Below are 15,295 nucleotides of genomic sequence, written 5' to 3' on the forward strand. Positions count from 1 at the left end.
CCTTGGGTGGTTGACCAGATGTCTGGTCTGTGGTTGTCATCCTGACAGGGAGGCTTCGGGACGGATTTGGTCTCTCTGGCCTCGCTGCCCCTAGGGATCACCCTGCGATCGGTATTCTTCTCGCGCGGGGCGAGGGGGCGCTCCGGAGCATTCCTCTCCTCTCGGAGTTTCTGTCTGCAGTCTCTCGACTTGCTCTCACTCCCCTACCCTGCTGTGTGACTTTCTTTTTGGTCCTTTCATTTTATCTATTCTCTCTTTGCCTTTTCCTGCCCGCCTTTCCGCTCCCCCCCCCCCCCCGGATTCATGGTTTCACGTCACGCGGGTGACGTGCCGACACACCAGGAGGCCCTTCTCACACGTGCGCGTGAACACGCAATCAACACGTTTATGAACTAGAAAGGGATCTGGTGTGACTTTGCTATTATTTCCCCTCCCCTCCTCCCCGCGCTGAGAATGAGTTTCCCCGGGCTCGTGTGCCCGCCTGGGAATCGGCTGCAGACGCCATGGCCCCGGGTCGACCACATGTTGCCCTGGGGTCCACCAGATGTCTCTGGCGAATTGGGGCCCTAGGGTGCTTGTGACGGTGTGGTCACTAGGTGTCGCTCTGGGCTCAGTATTCTTCCTTCTCGCTGTGACTTTGGTCTCTTTTTTTCGAAATTTCTTTCTTTCTTCCTCTTTTGCCCTGTTTCCATTTTCCCTTCTTAATCTCTTTCTCTCTTTTTGTTGCTTTTTTTCCACGGCAGATGGGTGATGTGTGTGTGGAGGAAACGCGGCGTCAGGGAGAAGACACATCTCACACGTGCTCGGGAACACCCGATCGTCACGCTTCTGAGTACCGACCGATGGATCTGGTCCCGAATTTTTTAATAGTTTTCTCCTCTCTCTCTCTCTCTCTCTCTCTCTCTCTCTCTCTCTCTCTCCCCCCCCCTTCCTTCTCTTTCCTTTCTCTCCCTTCCTTTCTTTCTTTCTCTCGCTCTCTCGCTCTCGCTCTTCTTTTCTTTCTGACAGAGTCTCTCGTTCTGTTGCCCTGGCTAGAGTGCCATGGCGTCAGCCTAGCTCACAGCAATCTCAAACTCCTGGGCTCAAGCGATCAGACTGCCTCAGCCTCCCGAGTAGCTGGGATTACAGGCATGTGCCAGCATGCCCAGCTAATTGGATATACGTGTGTGTGTGTGTGTGTGTGTGTGTGTGTATATATATATATATATTTTTTTTTTTTTTTTTTTGAAACAGAGTCTCACTCTGTTGCCCAGACTAGAGTGCCGTGGCGTCAGCCTAGCTCACAGCAACCTCAAACTCCTGGGCTCAAGCGATCCTACTGCCCCAGCCTCCCGAGTACCTGGGACTACAGGCATGCGCCACCGTGCCCGGCTAATATTTTTCTGTATATATTTTTAGATACTGTTTCTGTATATATTTTTAGATATATAGTTTCTTTCTATTTTTAGTAGAGATGGGGGTCTCGCTCTTGCTCAGGCTGGTCTCGAACTCCCGACCTTGAGCGATCCACCCGCCTCTACCTCCCAGAGTGCTAGGATTACAGGCGTGAGCCACCCCGCCTGGCGTGTACGTTCTGTATTCACAGCCAGACGGAAGGCAGGGAGAATGTTACCCTTTCAAAGCCCGCCCTGCTCGCCTCTCAGCCCACCGATGGCACTCTGAATCCCGTGGCATTCCTTCACTCAGCTGAATTCTTCAGCACCCGACCCCCCCCCCACCCCACCCCCGTGCCACGGGAGTTCGTTCTCATGGCAGAGCCATCGAGGCTGTTGCCACACGTGTTGTAGGTGCCTAGGCAGACTGTGCCCTGGCCCCGAGGAGGTACGGAACCGCCTATCGCCTCGGGAGGGAGGGACAAGATGTGTCCGTGTCCAAGGCGACGTCCTGTCGATCACGAGGAGGCCTGCAAAGGCTCGTATCTGCCAGGCATTGAGCCACATCACATGAAACACCGGTGTGTTCCTTCACTTAGGTGGTGTCGCGTGTTGATACTCACAGAGGATGATAAACCCACTCGCATGCCGGCTGAGCCCCCTGTGTCTCCTCCTCTATCCACTGAGGGAAAAAACCGCAACGAAAGGTAGAAAACCACAGGGGGGGGAAGACTGCCCGTCGCTCTCCCTATGTGACCGTCCGGAGTGCTCGTTCAGATGGGAGGAGGTGTGTTTGTGTGTGTGTGTGTGTTTCATTGATTTTGGTGCCATCTTTTCTCTGCAGCTGCGTCAGAGGACAGCGATTTTTCCGATTTTCACTCCGCTGAGTGAATTGCCTTTTGAAGAGAATGTCCACAGGAAGCCTACGGTCCTCCCGCGGGGGTGGCCCTCCTCTAGAAATGAATCTCGTTTCTTGAACGGAGGGGACTTGTTGACGCCATCATGCTTTCGGGACGACTTCTCAGACGCTAGCTTTGGACCGCAACATAGGTGCCCCCGACATTGCCTCAAGGGTTCCGTGGTGCCTCCTGTCAAGAGACCCCACCGACCGTCCCCAGCCTGCCCGCTCAAGGGAGCCGGGCCCCTTCTGATCTGTCCGCCCGCCGGTGAAGCTCCCTCCCGAGGGTCGGAAAGCCCACCTGTTTCCCAGTTCGGTTGAATGATGGGGCACCCGGGCAGGGCACTGGCACCGAGTGACTCCATTCTGAGTCTGTCTGCTCTGGGGGGCGGGGGCGGGGGCGGGGGCGGGGGCGGGGGCGGGTGGGGGGGCAGTTCCGTCTCGACCCGGTGGCCTCCTACCGACTGACTCGATGGGACGGACCATTCTCACTCAGGATCGTGTACCTTCTTGGCCTAGGCACATCCCGGCACTGAAAGCCACTTTTCGGGGACACTCTCCCACGTACAGATAGATGGCCTGCACGAGTGCTCTTCCTTTCTCGAAACACTGGAAATCTGTCCTCAATTTTACCTGACCTACCTGACGGTGTGTGATAAAGGAGCATAGAACCCTCAGCCACCCTCCACCTTCCCGCTGTCCCGAGAGACAGTGCCGAGCGTGAAATTCTATCCCTGACTCTCTGTGTCCACCGGAACGTGGCCTGACTGCAGTGACGTCAGCTACGTCAAGTCGTTCTCTGGGTAGGGAAAGAACTTAACCAGATAGGCCCTATCGGTCGCTTCTCTGTTCTGATAGTTTTGTGGCAGCCATTTCTTTCCCCCTCTCTTTTCTTTTTCTGTCTCTCTCCCCCACCCCCACCCCCAAATTCTTTCTACGAAGACGTTTAGGATGTCAGATTCTGGCCACATGCCCCCCCCTAGGCATACGGGGGCCAGCATAGACAAAGGTCTTCGGTACCAAGTGTTCATTCCACGGTGACAGATATTGCCACTCTTGTATTGACCAGGGCGAGATGGTGAGTGGGTCAACTCTGAAACTCCCTGTACTCTACTTCTCTCTTGGGTAGGTCCCTGCCCCAACCCTCCGGCTTCTAGCACACACCCAGGGGCACTCTCTCCTCTCTGGATAAAGTTCCAGATGATCCGATCCGCTCCGAGGAGGAAGGGGAGCTGGCCGGGCCACCCACTGTGCGCCCCACCCCCGTCAGTCATAGGGTCCGTTCTTTTCAGGATGACACCGGCAGCGGTTGCTGGGTGTCACCTAGCGGCCACTTTGATCAGACCTCGGGATCCGGAAAGTCAGGTGACGTTGGGAGTTTAAGAGCTGACTCCCGGGAGGTGTGGAGGGCGGGGAGGAGAGCACGGTCCGGACGGTCCCACCCTCTTCTTCCCGGGCCCGCAGCTCTGGGCCCGCCCGGGGCAGCCCTAGCCTCTAGCGGGTCTCCGCCCACCCGCCCTGTTGTCTGCGGGAGGCGCCCCTCCTCCCGCTCTCTGCCTCCTCCCGGGACCGTAGGCCTCTGCCCGTCGTCTTTTTTATTTTTATTTTTTCCCTTTTGTTTGTTTCTCTTTTATCTTGTGTTTTAGGCTTATCGAATATCATATCGTATAAAAACTTAAATCACAGAATGAATTATATTAAGTAACAAGATGTGGCTTTTTATCCTACGCCGAGAACGATGAATTTTTCTCTTCGTGTCCATTTTCCTGTCCTGGAAGAAATACAAAGTTGCTCGTGATACTTCCCCATCATCTTCCAGTTTCCCCGACTGTCAACACGATGTATTCGATCGTATATCTTTGTGTGTGCACGTGGGCGCCTGTACCTATTTCTTTTCGGCATCAGTCTCAGGTCTTTTGGCACCTAGGGGGGAAAAAGGAGAAACCAATAAAGGACAGAAAGACGTTCTGTCGTTTTACGCTCCCCACCACCACCACCACCACCACCACCACTTTTGGGAGCTTGTAGTCTGGCCTATGTCCCCAAGGCAGGTTAAATCTTTTCTTAAAACTCCCAAGTGGTCCCCTGCCCCGCCCCCCCCCCCCCAGGTGGGCGGCCGGCAGAGTTCACAGGCTTTGTTTTTGGCAGAGCCTGGACGATTGAAATAATTAACCACAATCAACGCTAAAGCTGAGAACCCCTCCCCCCCTCATTAAAAGCTCTGTATTTCTGCCTAGCCCTATGTTCGGGGAAATTCGGAGGCTTGAGATGGGAAGGTCTACCCTATTTTCTCCTTTACCGGCAAAATAGACTCTCTCTTTCCTTCCTCCTCAAACAGCTTGTCCTCGTTATTCGGCCTCGTGGGCAAGTGGCCGAGCTTTCGGTAACACCAAGTCTTCTAAGTTGTGTTGTGTTATCGGTCTTGTTTTCTTTCTTTTCTTTTCTTTTCTTTTCTTTTTTTTTTTTTTGAGACAGGATTTCTTTCACTCTGTCCTCTCCCAGGCCGCCTTGGCCTGATTGTAGCTCACAGCAAGCTCCAAATCCAGGGCTTAAGTGATCCTCTCTGCCTCAGCCTTCTGAGTAGCTGGGACTATAGGCAAATGCTGCCACACCCGCCATAATTTTTCTTTTTTTTTTTTTTGTTGGTAGAGATGAGGTCTCATCGTGTTACCCAGGCTGGTCTCCAGCTGCTGGGCTCAAGTCACGCTCCCGTCTCTGCCTCCCAAGTTGCGGGGATCACGGGCATGAGCCACCATGGCCAGCCAGGTTATTTAAAGGTGATCGCTTTGCTATCCTGATACAAAACCCCAAATGTGCGAGTTTAAGGCACCAGACGGAGGGAGTCCCCACACTACATCGTCACGAACATTGAGGGTGGCTCACGAAACAGCTGGGATGTGGCCACACAGTAGTGATCGAGGAGATATATTCTAGTGGGATAGCAGAAATATAGAATGTCCTGAAGACACTAAATGTCGGAATGCCACAGCAGTCAATGGCTGACAAACTTCCATTCCATCGTGTCATGGTAGGCGGCTTACTTTTCTCCTGCTCCCTCGGTATGATTAAGGCCTGACGTAGAAAATGTCTACGTCTCATCCAAATCCATCGAGACGATGGAAGGGGGAACTGGGAGAGGAATAAAGAAAAACAAGAGGGGGAGAAGGAGGAAACTGCCTCCCCTGCCCCCATGCTACCCAATTAATAAATGAAGAATGGGCCGGGCGCGGTGGCTCACGCCTGTAATCCTAGCACTCTGGGAGGCCGAGGCGGGTGGATTGCTCAAGGTCAGGAGTTCGAGACCAGCCTGAGCGAGACCCCGTCTCTACTAAAAATAGAAAGACATTATATGGACACCTAAAAATCTATATAGAAAAATTAGCCGGGCATAGTGGCGCATGCCTGTAGTCCCAGCTACTCGGGAGGCTGAGGCAGTAGGATCGCTTAAGCCCAGGAGTTTGAGGTTGCTGTGAGCTACGCCACGGCACTCACTCTAGCCTGGGCAACAAAGTGAGACTCTGTCTCAACAAAAAAAAAAAAAAAAATAAATGAAGAATGGCCTCTTCCCTCCTCTTCCCAACCCCTAACTATGCCTGGAGGTGTATCGTAGGCCTACAGTCCTAAGAAATGTACAACTACTGATAGTAATGGGAAGAAATGCAGTCTAATAGGTTTCTGTGCAGTGGGACACCTGGCCAGGGCACTTACGGTGAATGGAGCTTGCAGGGCGGGCGGGAGGTTGCTCTGGGTGAGTCTGTGAGTTGGCGGTGAGTGGTGAGTGAATGTGAAGGCCTAGGACATTACTTACTGTAGGTTTTCATAAACCCTGGACACTTAGGCCACACGACATTTACCTTTAGAAATTTCTTTCTTCAATAATACATTAACCTTAGCTTACTGTAAGTGTTTTCACTTCATAAACTTTTCCATGGTGGTTTGGCTTTTTTTTTTTTGTTTGTTTGTTTGTTTTTCTTTCTTTTAAACTTTTGGACTCTTTTGCAACACCACGACTTAAAACACAAATGCGTTGCACTGTTGTACACAGATATTTTCTTTCTCTGTGTCCTTATGTGTTCCGTAAGCTTTTTCCTACTTTTAAAGTTTTTATCGTTCTATGCACTTTTCAAAATAATAAAAACTAAAACGGGGGGGGGGGGTGGGAGAGGGAAGGAGAGAAATACACACACATGAATATGTTTCCCAAGTGAACTGAGGAAGGGGGCCGAGTCAAGGTTCTCAGGGAGCCACCAGTGATGAAACGGTCAGGCTCAGAATCAGCATTGCAGAGTGGCTGCAGAGCCGGGGGGCCTGGACTGGCTACCTGGACGACACTCCGTGTTTGGTAACTTGGCGAGTCATACATCCTCTTGAGCCTCAGCCTCTTCATCTGCAAATGCAGAAATCATGGTGCCTACCCCACAGGGATATTGTGCAGAGTGAAAAAGCAAATGCAGGCAAAGCCCACAGAAGCACGCGTGGTAAACAGTAAGCCTTTAATCGTGGTCACAGTCGTTGTTATAGGATCATCTTCCTATGTCCTTGTCTTTTAAAGATTAGCAGAACCTCCCAGAAGATGAGAATGGGCTCCCCCTGAGCAAGTCTCGGCTGTAAAGTCACAGGCATGTTGAGCATGTGGCACAGAAGGCAGAATAAAAACCTGATCCCGGAACATTATGTTCCTGCAGGACATGAAATCATTGAAGGTATGGGAAATCCTACCTCATATCCGTTTTACTAGAACACCTATGATTGCGTACGCACATGGACGCACGCGCACGCGCACCCCAAACTTTTTGAGCTTCACAAAACAGCGTAACCAAGGAACACACTATGATGCTTCTTAGCGATCTATTTAGGCCCAGGTTACTCGTCACTCTGAGCCTGCCTCCTTATCTGTCCAATGAGAATAGTGTTTGTCACAATTATCGTCATCGTCATCCTACCTAACGCTTCTGGTAAAATTGAAGTGTGAGAACACCCGCTAGACAGAAAATCCATGTTATCTCTCAATTTTTCTTCCTCCTGATTTCTATCTGAATCTGTGAGCTCGCTTTGGTTCACTTCGGTTTTTCAAGAGGCTCCGGTTACCTTCTCTCCCACCTATATCGGATTGGGTCTGACGGAAGAAAGAAGGAAAAAAAAAAAAAAAACATAGTAAAGAAAGCAGAACAACATTTGTTTCTGAAGCAACCGATCAAACATTGCTGATGAGCCGGTCTTTTCTATTTCAGTAAACCAAGGAGGCCTATTGTCACGAGGATGTGAGGGGCCCGGGTAAGATTGGATGATTACCCCTAAAGGAGACAAAGCAGACAGACTATGGCACATGTGATCTTAGCCAAGAGAATAAACAGTGACCTCTCTGCCGAGTTGGGCCTTAGCATACCAAAGGGAAATAAAGGTGTAATAGGATGCTCAATTTTTACTCTGGAAACAGAGGTTGGTTGGGCACTGAACTGAGAACACTGAATTTTTTACCCTCCTTGATATTCACATAGGCTTAGAGGAGGCAAAAAAAAAAAAAAAAAAAAAGAATACTGAGCCTATAAGTCATCCCTAAAACTCGGATTTTATGTTCCCTTGCCTTTTCATAACTGAGCAACACACAACATTAAAGAATGGACACAGGCCGGATGCGTTGGCTCAGGCCTGTAAACTTAGCACTCTGGGAGGCCGAGGCGGGAGGATCGCTCAAAGTCAGGAGTTCGAGACCAGCCCGAGCGAGAGTGAGACCCCCCGCCCCCGTCTCTACTAAAAATATAGAAAGAAATTGTCCAGACAACTAAAAATATATAGAAAAAAATTAGCCGGGCATGGTGGCACATGCCTGTGGTCCCAGCTCCTGGGGAGCCTGAGGCAGGAGGATCGACTGAGCCCAGGAGTTTGAGGTTGCTGTGAGCTAGGCTGACGCCACGGCACTCACTCTAGCCCGGGCAACAGAGTGAGACTCAGTCTCGGGGGGGGGGGGGGGACCCAAAAACAAACAAACAAACAAAAAAACTGGAAGGGACACAGACTTCCACAGGTTTGTGTGTGGCCCCTTTTACTTATTAACGCTACAGGACCTTAATTATTTGTGCTCTGAATCTGATATTCAAATTATCCTTGTGGCCAACGCGTTTGAACAGTAGATGGTAGGGGAAGAAGAGTTCACCTCCTGAATAGATGACAAGTAACGGGAGTACTGGTGAAATTACAAGTGGCTTACGTTTACACACTGAAAATCCCAGTTAGCCGCTACCATGAGTTCAAAGAAGAGATCTAAATTTCTGACCCTATGACCCTAAAAGATATTTCCTCCCATGGTGTCACAGATAAAAATAAAACTGCATCCTAGCACTTTGGGAAGCCTAGGGGGAAAGGATCGCTTGAGGCCAAGAGTTTGAAGTTGCAGTGATCTATGATGATGCTACTGCACTTTAGTCTGGGAAACAGAGTGAGGGCCCGTCAAAAGAAAAAAAAGAAAAAGACAAAAAGAAAGAGAGAGAGAGAGAGAGAGAGAGAGAGAGACAGAGACAGGAAGACACAAGGAAAGAAAGAAAGAGAGAAAGAAGAGAGGAGAAGAGAAGAGAAGCGTCAATCTATCCATTGCATTTTCTACCCTTTAGGTGACTGGGCTTCAGCAGGGTGATGTGATCTGACAAAGTTCATGTTGCTAAGAAATAAAGCACTGGAGTTCAAACTCTGAGTTTTCAAAATCCAGCATATCCCCCTACCCACCATACCGTGCCACCTCTGAGAGTGGATATCTCACAGAGGAGAGCTGTGGAGGCCATTCTTGGACAGACAGAGTCAAGTAGTGGAGACCATGGAGTCTCTGCTCTGCAGCCAGTCTAGAGACATATGGAGCCATTAACACTGCTTGTGAGGAAAATACCATGTCATAGGGAAACAGAAATATTTTCCGCCTTAGGCAGATACAATTTAGGAAAAGACCCGAAACCCCTCTTCTTCTAACAGTGCTTTCTGGTCAGATGCTGACCCCTTCGATTCACAGATTCAGATACATCATTCAATGCAAGCATTGTCAACAAGTCACTCTTTGCAGCTTTCTGAAATTTCTCGCATATAGCATACTTGTAAAGATGATCACTTATGTGAAGACACCACCCCTCCAGAAAAACAAAAACAAAACCAAAACAGAAGCCCACTTTTCTCTGCTGTGAAAATCAAGATCAGCTTTTATGAGATCCACTAAATTCACACAAGAAGTAAAATATAATCATACTGATATATGCAATTTTTCTCTTAGAACAGAATGCATGGTGCTCCTTATCGTCTCAGATACTGTCAACAGAAAGCACGCGGTGGATGAACAATCTCCGTGAGCTTTTCTACAGAGATGGGGTGGGGGTGTGTGTGTGTGTGTGTGATAAATAATGAGGGTTGAGGAGCAGATAAATGACTGGGGGAAAACAACAACAGCAACAACAACAAAAACCACTTCCTGGTTCCTCGATGCAAGCATTCATTTAAAGGGGATACTCGTATGTATACCTAGGTGGAAAGTGGAAGCAGCTTTAAAAAAAAAAAAAGAAAAATTGCTGCGAGCCCTGGTTATGATACGGCAATAAGCGCTAGCTCTTGGAAGGTGTAAAACATATTCACGGTGGCTTACGCCAATCTGGGATGTACAAAGACGAGCTTGAGCACCACCACCAACCAAAAATATGAATGAATACCTGGCTAGCGATCAGGATCAGACATAATAGAAAAGAAAAAGCTCCCAAGGCTAAAATAATGTGAACACGATTGACTCGTCCATGGAAAAGAACCCCAAATCACTGCAAAATAATTTAAAGAGTTTTATTCTGAGCCCAACGGCCGTGATCATGGCCCAGAGAGCTACGCCCAAGAAGCCTTGAGCAAGCGGACCCATTGTGGTGGGGTGGGTTACAGTTTGGCTTCATACATTTTAGGGAGACAGGAATTACATGTAAAATCACAAATCAAAACATGGAAGGGGTACATTGGTCTGGGCTGAAAAGGCAGGACATCTGGCAGTTGGGGGGGGGCGGGGGAGGGAGGGTGCGGTGTTTACAGGTTTACAGCTGGGTTTAAAGATTCTTTGATTTGCAATTGATGACATAAATGAACCTCTGCCTAAAGGCTTTGCATCATGTTTTCAGTTAAGGTAAGGAGGTCTGCTAATCACAGACAAGCCACTGGACAGTTTACCCAAAACTCAAGTGCCCTGTAGTTCAGTAAACGGTTGGCCTGCTAGATATGCGTTAAGCTTTGTCTTGCCTGGCCTTAGGCCCGTCGGACATTCAGTATCTCATTGTTATAAAATCTGACTCCATCAGGGAGGGGTGTCTGACTTCCCCTGTCCTTGCGGGGCAGCAGCTCAGGTTTAAGGGTTTTTCTAGGGTTCCCTGGGCCAACCACGGGACGGGTCAGCTGGCGGTGGCGGGCGGGGGGCGGCTTAAGATTTTATTTTAGTTCATAGACTCCAGAAATGGTGTTTCCCTGGCAAAGACACACGAGTTCATGAAAAGCTTTCATTCAGTTGGTCTGGCTCCTCCCTGAGGTCGTCTCCCTGCCCCCCACTCCTCCCATCCCCTGGGGCCGGAGCGGGGGGGGGGGGGGGGGAGGGGTGAAGGCCCAAGAGGAGAGGCGCGTGGGGGAGGTGCCGCTCCCAGAACCAGAGACTCGTCTGGGCCCCACGTAACCCAGCCACCGCGACCGCTTCGCCCGAGGAGGTGCCCAGCAAGTCGTGCTTCTGCCCCTCGGGATTGCCTGCGGGCTGGGGGCGGGGTACGAGCTCCCGGCCCAAGAGGCAAACCCCTAGCCCGGCCGCACAGATGGCCGGGCCCCCGGCGGAGCCCTTCCGCCGTTTTCCACCCCTCCTCCACTCACTGCGCTGACTGCGCATGCGCGCTCGCACGTAGCCGCCTCGGGCTTCTCTCGGGCGGAGCCGCTTTCAGCCGCGACCCCGCCCCGCGAGCTGACTGCGCATGCGCGCTTGCACGTAGCCGCCTCGGGCTTCTCTCGGGCGGAGCCGCTTTCAGCCCCGACCCCGCCCCGCGAGCTGCCGCTTCCAGGCGGCACAGCGCATGGGGGAGGGGACGGAGCTCTAAAGAAATCAGTCCCCTCCGTCTCCTGCCTCAGGAAAAGCCCCAAACCCTTGGAGAACTGCCACCCACCGCCACTGCCGTGTGTGTGTGTGGGGGGGGGGGGCGGGGGGGCTGGGTCTTTACTTTGTGTCCTCCTTGTGGCCCAGTCCAAGGCGGCTGGGCTGCCAAACAGATCGTCTCGAGAGGGAGGCAGGAAGGGCCCAGGTCTGGACAGGGGTGGATTGGACCCCTCCACCCTGGGGTGTGGACTTGTGACCGAAAGCTCAGCTGCTTGTCCACGAGGCCGAATAACGAGGACAAGCGGTATGAGGAGTAAGAAAACAGAGAGTCTACTTTGCTGACAAAGGAGGAAATAAATAGGGTAGAGCTTCTCAGTCTCAAACCCCCAAATTTCGTGAACATAGGCCTAGGCAGAAATACAGAGGTTTTAAAGGAGGGAGGGTTGGTTCTCAGCTTCAGGCAATTACTGCAGTTAGCTGTTCTAAAGGTCCCGTCTCTGCTGAGAAGAAATCCCTTGAACTCTGTGGGCCGCCCACCCTGGGGGCCACCTGGAGTTATAACCAAAGAGTTAACGTGCCTCAGGGATGCAGGCCGGGCTGCAAGTTCCCAAAAGCCTGGGGGAAGTTTTAAAAAGACAGAAAATCTTTCTGCCCTCTTCCCCTCCCACCCCCCCACAAAGCCATTTTCTCTGGTGCAGACTCGGCACCCTCCCTGCCCCCCCCCTCCCCGTGCAGGCCTGTTTGTCCTCAATCATCTGTGAGGTTCACGAGGAGGAGATGCTCTCTCGCTCTCCCCACCCTCTTTCTTCCCTTAGGAAATCCTCAGCGCTGTTCCACACACTCAAGGTGGCGGGCCTGCTCCGGCCACCAGCCACCTCTTGTGCCAACTTCCGGCCCCCCCCCCCCGCCCCCAACGGAGTAGGTGTACAGACAGGAGCACACTTTACCGGAGGGCGCCTGGGGATGAAGAGTTGTGGTGGCCAAATGGGGGATGCGGGGCGGGGAGGAGAGTGGCTGGCATTTGGCAAAGAGTGACACGGAGTGGCCATCCAGGCTTGTCTGAAAAGTGGGACTACGAGCCTGAGAGCGCCGACGGAGTCGATGGACATGGTCACTGCTGTGGGATGTCTCTTTTACCACGATGTAACACCAAAGCAAACCCCTGACCCGCTGGGTCGGAGAAGGCCTTGTGGGCAATTTAGAAAAGCCATGGCGTGGCCATTTGGAATACTTCCTGCCTCTCCGGGAATCAAAAATTAGAAAGGACCATGGGTTCTGTATTAACGTACCAAAGGCAGGCAGAATTTTAGCCTTTTAAAGCCTGCCCTGGCCCTATCTCAGCAAGGCAGTGGCACCCCAAGTTCCGTGACATTTCTGCACTCGGCGGCTGACTTCTTCAGCCATCTGTTGCGATGCCCCTGCCAGGTGGCCACTCACTCGCCCCTTCAGTTCAACCCTTGTACCAGAAAGTGTTGCCTTCTTCCTAACCCCTATGGGGGGACCGGGGGGTGACGTGTGTGGGGGGGGGGTAGTGGAAATGGGCAGACCCCACAGGTGCAGCCTCTTCCAGGTCATAATGGGCCTGAGGCAGCGTGGGATTCCCCCGGAAGGGAGGCAGGGTGGCACTACGGCACCGAAGCCTGACGCCGGCGGCCACGTGGATGGTGGGGGACACGTTAGACCGCTGAGATGCAGCCACTGAGAGCCACCCCGCAGCAAGAGGTCTCTCTGGCAGAGCAGGCACTGAGTCCGCAAGTCAAGACAGCTGGGAGGCCTGGGAGACAGAGGCCCTGGATCTCAGGTCCCGGGGTGGGGGCGGGGGGCAGTGCCAGTGCCTGGAGAGAGAGAGAGCCCAGGCTCCAGAGGCCATGATGGGGCCTGGTGGGCAGGGCCGAGGAGGTCAAGGCCGGGTGTGGTGGGGTCCGGGATGAGGGGCTTGGGGTGACGGGCAGGGAGAACGACCCGTTCACTCAGACGTGCCCTCAGAGGAAGGCAGAGGTGCGTTTTGCCTTCCTCCGGCTAGTGGAACGCTCGGCATTTCTTTCCTTCAGAGCTGGGTTGAACCGGTGTGGCATCTGTTATAGTACGGAGTGCGAGACAGGACAACCTAGAGACCGAATTGAGCCAAGTCATGAGTCCACATTAGCTGGCCAGCGACCACCCCCTGCCCTGTTAGGGTACAGGTACAGAGAATGGCCCCGAGCCGAAAAAAGCAGGAAGGTTTCAGACTATCCTAAGCTAGAGCTCCGTGACTTTAGGCACGGCGGTTGAAACAACACTATACCACCTACTCCGCAGCTGTGTGGTCCGGGACCAGCCTCGGGCCCCGTTTCGTTTCGGTTACAGTCTTTAAGCGAGCAGGTTTACAGAAACAGATAGCTCCAATTAAGGAACATTCTTTCAGGCGTTAAGCAAGCACAATCAATTTTACGACAGGCAGCTGGAAAGTTTAAACACTTAGTTACAAGTTAATTGCTTTGTTTTATCTCCGCAAGGTACGTATTTCCAATTACAGACATAGGTCAAGCGGACATCGGTCACCTAGCGAGCAAGCATAAGTTTTCAAGTGGGCCTTTACAGCGTCCAGACAGGCCTCGGTCCAGTTATTGTGCATTCTTTTTGACCACTTGGAAAGCTACTAGCACCGTTCCGGGCCTCACCTCACTCACGCGGAACTACAGAGTGATGACCTGGGGTGGGTGGGTGGGTGTGTGTGTGTGTGTGTGCTCCCTCCTGTGGTGGGAAGGGTGATCTGCTCGCCCACCCGGCGTGGTGTCCCCCACCCCTGCCCCATCTTGGCGTTTACAGAAAACAAACACGAACACAAGAGAGGGAGCCGGAGGAGGAGGAGGAACATATGCTGCTATCCAGGTTATCCTGGGAGGCTTCCTAGCCATTTCTGAGGAAACAGTGTCTCCTGGCTGTCTCCCGTAGTTTTATTTATTGACTTATTTATCTATTTTTCCTTTTGGCTTGAACCCATTCTTTTCGTTTCGGCATCTCATCTGACATCCTCTTCTGAGAGGAACCTGGAAACGTTTCCCCGTGTTGCATCTTTTCAGGCTCTGTACGACTGACGAGCATCGTCCCTCTTCAGTCACTGGGCTCTTTGCTAGCCAGGCCTTAATTCTCCACGTTGTAAACCCCAGATCGGATCTCCGCCCGGAGTCCTGTAGAGACCCACCGAATCGATGTTTGGACTGGGATGTCTCGTAGACCTTACCTATTAAAAACCGATCCAGGCCAGGCTTGGTGACTCACGCCTGTAATCCTAGGCCAAGGCGGGGAGGAGGACCGACCGCTTGAGGTCAGGAGTTCGAGACCTGCCTCGGCAAAAGCAAGACCCCCGTCTCTACCAAAAATAGAAAAAAATTAGCCGGGCATGGTGGCACACGCCTGTAGCCCCAGCGATTTGGGAGGCTGAGGAAGGAGGATCGCTGGAGCCCAGGAGTTTGAGGCTTCCAGTGAGTGAACTATGCCCTGCTCCCCCGCCACCCCTCCCCATCATCTCTAACGAAATGACAGTAAAATAAAATAAAATAAAATAAAGCTCAGAAAAAAAAAAAAAAAGTACTATGTAGTGAGACCGATCCTAAGAACACGGGGGCGGGGAAGGAAGTCACTACCACGGTATAAAATTGTATAAACGTTACCCGATTCTGTGTGCGTGCGTTTTCTGAGAAATGACCCCCTTTTGCTATGGGGCCGGGACTGGAGTCCCAGTTTGGGACCATAGGATTCCCCGCACTCGACTCCAGACTGATTCGACCTAGGGTTAGCTCTGTGTAAACACTCTTTAGACGTGGGTGTTTTATGGATTTCTGTCCTTCGGGAGAAACGACTGGCCCGGGTACAGGAGTGAGTGAATGTACCGACCGTCTTCTCCCATCTCTCTCTCTCTCTCTCTCTCTCTCTCTCCCTCCCACACACAGGCACACGCGCGCGCGC

At 52.0% G+C, this 15,295-nt stretch overlaps 1 pseudogene; it reads right to left on the minus strand.

Annotated features, from left to right (window-relative positions):
- Positions 1-312: 312 nt before the first annotated feature.
- On the minus strand, positions 313-404 carry LOC138380593 (small nucleolar RNA U13; annotated as a pseudogene).
- Between the last annotated feature and the right edge of the window lie 14,891 nt (positions 405-15,295).

This window comes from Eulemur rufifrons, unplaced genomic scaffold, assembly GCF_041146395.1.
Source record: "Eulemur rufifrons isolate Redbay unplaced genomic scaffold, OSU_ERuf_1 scaffold_563, whole genome shotgun sequence".
NCBI lineage: Eukaryota > Metazoa > Chordata > Mammalia > Primates > Lemuridae > Eulemur > Eulemur rufifrons.